This window comes from Hippopotamus amphibius, chromosome 9, assembly GCF_030028045.1.
Source record: "Hippopotamus amphibius kiboko isolate mHipAmp2 chromosome 9, mHipAmp2.hap2, whole genome shotgun sequence".
Taxonomy (NCBI): Eukaryota; Metazoa; Chordata; class Mammalia; order Artiodactyla; family Hippopotamidae; genus Hippopotamus; species Hippopotamus amphibius.
Window position 1 is genome coordinate 85,260,146 of NC_080194.1, and position 5,862 is coordinate 85,266,007.

The following is a 5,862-nucleotide window of genomic DNA, read 5'->3' on the forward strand; positions in this document are numbered from 1 at the left end:
TCATTATGCCAGTTTTTAAACAACTGAAATTGATTTTGGAGAATATATTGATACTTCTTGGGCTATATTCACCCATGTGCATTTGAAACATCAACAAAAGTATCTCTAGCACCCTGTCTCCCATAACCTGGGAGTGAGGGGCTCCTACTTATACCCTGGCAACATTATCACAGAAAAGACCAATGGTCATCGTCTTGCAACTATGTACATACCCCATTTCATTCTTCTCCTCACTCAATTGTGAAAAAATGCCAGAATATAACTCATATTCTTCTACCACCTCATATGATCTGTTTAATTAATATCCATGAAAGCAGCAGGAAGATCTAGTCTATGTAGATTAAGGACACTTATTCTTGATATACCCACATCAATTTTACCAAAGTGGAGTCCTGTGCAAGCTCAGAAGGCCAAAACTACTCAGCTCATGATGCAGTGCACAAGTAATGGCTCCCTCGTCTGTGGTGAAATTGCCCTCTCAAGTTCAAGTTCAAGTTCATCTACCATTTTCTATCAAAGTAAAAGGCAGAGAGTAAGGAGTATTGGAAAGCCACTTATTTCCTTGAACTTCAGTTTTCCCACAGTTACATGGGAATGATAATACCTACTTCACATAATTGTCGTCAAGGTCAAGTCACATGATTTGCATGAAGATTATTTGTAACCTGCAGAAAGCTATATGAGTATCAACTCAGGAAATACAAGGGTGACTCAAAAATTATCTGCACTCTGGCTGTAGAATTTAAAGAAGTTTTACTACAGCCAGAGTGCAGATAATTTTGACTCACCCTTGTTGAAGCAATAATATATATGTAGATGGATGCCACAGAGAAAACGAGTTCTTGTGTGGATATTTTACTTGTCTTAGATCTTTTCTGAAAACTGCCATCCCTATTTTTTGGTTGATTTCCTTTGCTACTGAAGGAAGAAACATGGAAAATCATGTTTGGAAGTAGGTTACAATGTGGAACTTTCCAAGGTCCCTACCTCCATACCCAGGAGTCTTCTAATCTCTGCAAGACTCCTTCTTTCTCTTTCCATCTTAAATCTCGCCAGTTATCTGGTGTCCCATCTGGTGTTCTAAATTTTAGTCTCTCCTGCATGTCTGTGATGCATGGAGTCAGTGAGGCTACACATCCTTGTGACCTCCCAGCCTTCATAATGCTGCTTTCATTTCTTTGTTGTGGAGTGTGTAGATAATAGGGTTAAGCAAGAGAATTATGACAGTGTAGAAGACAGCTACCACTCCATCCAGGGGCTCCTGTGAGCCAGGATGAAGGTAAATGAAGGTGCAGGGCACATAGTAGACAATGACAACAGTGAGGTGGGCAGCACAGTTGGAGAATGCATTGTGGTGCCCACTGACAGACTTGATTCTCAGGATGGCAGCCAGGATGTAGCCATAGGAAGTGAGGATAAGCACAAAGCAGGTAAGGGGCAGGAAACCAGTGTCCACAAAGGTGACCAGCTCGTTGATGGTGGTGTCAGCACAGGCTAGACACAGCATGGCAGGAATGTCACAGAAGAAGTTGTCTACCCTGTTTGGGCCACAGAAAGGCAGCAGGAATATGAAGCTTGTTTGGAAAAGTGAGTGGAGGATGCCTCCCAGCCAGGTGCCGATGTCTAGGTAGTTACAGGCACTACAGGTCATGATGGTGGTGTAATATAAAGGCTTACAAATGGCCAGGAAATGATCATAAACCATGAGTGTGTAAAGGAAGCATTCAGTGCAGACCAGGAAATGGAAAGAAAAAAAGTTGGATTACACAGCCTCCAAAGGATATAATCCTACTATCCAAGAGAAAGCCAGCTAGTATCTTGGGGACAATGGCAGAGGAAATGGTCATATCCAAGAAGGAGAGATGGCATAGGAACCAGTACATGGGGCAGTGGAGCTGGGTGTCTATCAAGACAGTGAGGATGACAAGCCCATTCCCAGAGACAGTGAGGGCATATACAGTAAGGAAGGCTAGGAACAGTGGTACCCAGAGCAGTGGCGGGTGGTGCAGACCACTAAAATGAAGTGAGAGACTGAAGTCTGGTTTCCACTTTGCATTTCCTTTTTGTTCACATCTGCCAAAAGAAGTAGCAGAAGGGAAAAATCAGTGCTTTTTAAATTCTGTAGGCATGGAATATATATTCTATGTCAGTCACAGATGTGGACAGAAATGGATCTCAGAAAGAGAGATAATGCTCTGGCTCTTGTTCTTAATCATTCTTTCTCTCCATACTCTCCACAACTCCTGATTCTGAGGTTCTGCTTGGTTCCAGGAGCAGCTATTCTCTCCAAGGTTAAAACCTATGTGACAGATTATGTGGATATAGTTCAGGAGAGTGAAGGAAAGATCCTACACAGAGATTTTCATGTCATAAAAAAGAACAATCATATAAAACCTAAACCAATCTATGAAGAAATGGCTCTTATTTGTGTTCCTTCACTTTGACATCTGATCTACATACCACAGAGTTAGGTTACAAATTATTCATTTATTGAGAGTTGGAATTATATTTCTCAATGAAAGTTTGGCAAGTTAAAATCTGTGTGTATTTTTAAAAATGCACTATCTGAACTACACTCCAAATATAAAACATTCAGAATCTTTGAAATTGTACTAGAAATATCTATTTTGATAAATTCTATTTGAAAAACACACAAGCCATTTAATAGCATTCAGGTTAGTGAAGCAATACAAAATCTCAGCCCCAGGGCACCTGTTGTCATCTCTTCTCTCTGCTTCTGGATAAATGCAGTCCTTCTTTCCATCCATCCATCCACCCATCCAACCATTCATCCATCCATTATGCATCTGTCTGTACACCTGTCCATTCAGTAAAGCAGCATATATTTTATCTTAAGAGCATAGCCTCTGAAGTCAGACCTGGTTTCAAAATCCTAGCTCTTCCACTTATATTCATTGGTAATCTTGGAAAAGCCATTTTACCTTTCTCTGCCTATTTCTAGAAATGGGGACAATCATAGTGTCTACTTTATGGGGCTGTTGTAAGGATTAAATAAATTCACATAATTCACAGTAGCACTCAATAACATTAGCTTTAATTTTCAATCAACTATGTGTCATGGTTCTGTATTGGGAAAATTCAGGCATTACATTTGTGCCTCAGGTCTGACATGAACCTGTAACTTCCAGTGAGTTGTCCAATAGTAGACTTGAGTCCTCTAAATCTGAAGCAACATCACAAAGACCCTTTTCTCCCAGAACTACTGGTGATGGCATCATCCACAATGAAAGGAAGACATCAGAAAAGTGGCTAAGGGAGTTCTAGAGCCCTTCCAGACACTGAGGGGTCATGGAAGGTGTATCCTTCTTAGTGTCACCTTTTCCCCATTGATATTAGCTCTACTAGTGTGTTTACCAACTGGAGGCAAATATCCAAAATGATGTGTTATCTTCTTGAGAATTTAGGGGCCACCCAGAATCAGAAGGCTTCAGAAAGTGTGAAATGAAATTTGGTTCCCCTCTGGACTCCTAGTAGGCAAAAGGAAGAAGGTTGCAGCTGTGGCTGACATCTAGCTCTTCTTCTACACTGTGAATTATACCTTGTACAGAAAGATTTTTACATTTTATTGGGTACATGCATTCCTCTATGTCTGTCTTGTCTGGATGTCTATATTATCTAGACACTTAACCTATGATAATAATCAGTTACATCTTATAATCTACATCTCCAAATTATAAGAATTCCAATGCTGAGACTGTCACCAATTACTAACCATATTATTTTGAACAGATTTCTTAATATGCCTAGTCTTGGTTTCTCATTTGTAAGAAATGAAGAGAGAGAGAGAGAGGAGAAGTTGGTGCCGATTCTTACCTAAAAAGAAATAGCAATCTCTTACACATCAATAAGAACTGACACAAAATTTTGTTCTTAATATAGAAAATCAATTTTTCTCCTAGCCCCAATTCTCTTCTGTACTATAAATTTTTCTGTTGTCTCCCTGTTGCCTTGGGATCTCAGTCCTCATTCTTTTTTTTCAATAATTTATTGCTCTCTCTGCACAATAATAATCATTTTTCACCTGGAAACAGAGAAGAATACCCCTGGTTTACCCATTAACAACCTAAAACTGCTCTAGTTACATGGTATATACAATTTAGTAAGTACCATGTTATATTATCAGCGTGTAGTATATTCATGAGTGTAATGGGAAAAGAAGCAGTTTCCACAAGTGGTCTTGGGGAAAAGGACATGAGCACACATATACTAGCTTTACTAGCTTTATCTGGCCATTTAAACCCTGTGTGAACTAAAGTAGGCTTGAAATAAACCCTGAAGCTCACCTGGGTCAGAAAACTGAGAGGTAATTTGGCCTTTGGTGAGCAGAGTATAAGGTCCATCCCTCCGCGACCACTTATTTGTAAAGCATAATGCTAGGAGGAGATCTCGGCTGTCTTCCCTGTTCCCAATGTCTCTAACATACTTTTAATAAATATATGTCTAGAGGAAGTTCCAGTAGTACACCTGTATCTTCCTCCCTGAGTCTTCTCTGTTGATGGCCACTACCTGGATGTGAGTCTGCCCTGAGGCCACGGTGAGGTGCTTGCCTCAGTTTCTTCTTGCTCTTTGCCTTTTCTTGTGGAGGCTCCTTTTTGAGCTCAGCAAGTTCCCTGGTCTCCTCCTCTGACATCCCCTGCTTGATGATGGCGCTGTGCTCTTTTGGTATGCTTTTCTGGGCTCGCCCCTCCTCTTTTTAGCCTTTTTGAAAACATTGGCAGCAATCTCCCTAGGCTTTGACCTCTGGAGTCTGCCTTTCTAGCAAGTAGGCTCTTCCTTCCTCTAGTCCCCATGGGGTGGGGGCAGGGGGCTGGCATCACTTCTGCTTCACCCTTCAGGGGCAATTAACTCGTGTGGAAATAAGTTTCAGCGGGCTTTGTTAACAGCACAGCATGAACTATGGCTATTCAGGAAGTTTGCTTATTTGCTTGTTGTGTCCCTGTAGCAGAGAATCCTATGAAGAACATGCACTGACTGACCAGGCGTCAGGAAGGATCACTCCTTCCATTTCTCTGGTTTTAGTTTTCTCATTTATGTGTTGAAGATAATGTTGCCATATCTACTTATCCTGTAGAAGTATTGGGTTTGGAATATGCATGAACTTTAAAGCCAAAGATGCTACATGAATGTCACTATATTAATTATTATAAAAGTGCCCTTTGAATTTAACAGATTGAAAGAGTAAATTACTAGGAAATTGCACTAGGATAGGCAGCAGTATATCAGGCAGCCCTGTGTAGATCATCCAATATGCAAAGAGAAAACTAAGCTAGATGGAATATGAAAAACTTGGCAATCCCTTAAAAATCAAACACATATAGATTAGAGCTGGACAGCCCTTTAATGGAATGATCTAGAGCACACCCCCATTTTGTACTTGAAAAAACTGAGTTCTGCAGAGGACATGGACTTTTCCAGGAGTGAAAGGACATACTGCTTAGTTAGTGGATAAAATCCCATACAAGGCTATGCAGATGCATTATATGGGCTCACCTAACTGTGATGATAGAGGAACCTATAGTTCCGAAATGCTGCTGGGCAAACTGTAGGTCAATAAATAATTGTTAAATATGTTTTTGTCTTTTAATATGCTTTAATTATTTATTTTAAATCATTGTTGGTGTGCATTTTTTTAGATCACGTCATTTTATTTTGTTTGGTTTTATTTTATTTTACTTTATTTTAATTTTTTCCCTTTCAGTTTTATTGAGATATGATTAGCATGTAGCACTGGGTAAGTTTAAGGTGTACAGCATAATCATTTGACTTACATACATCATGAAATTATTACCACAATAAGTTTAGTGAACATCCATTATCTTGTATACAAAATTACAGAAATAG

At 39.8% G+C, this 5,862-nt stretch overlaps 1 pseudogene; it reads right to left on the reverse strand.

The window, feature by feature from the left end:
* Positions 1 to 1,129: 1,129 nt before the first annotated feature.
* LOC130860939 (olfactory receptor 10G6-like) lies at positions 1,130 to 4,651 on the reverse strand (annotated as a pseudogene).
* Between the last annotated feature and the right edge of the window lie 1,211 nt (positions 4,652 to 5,862).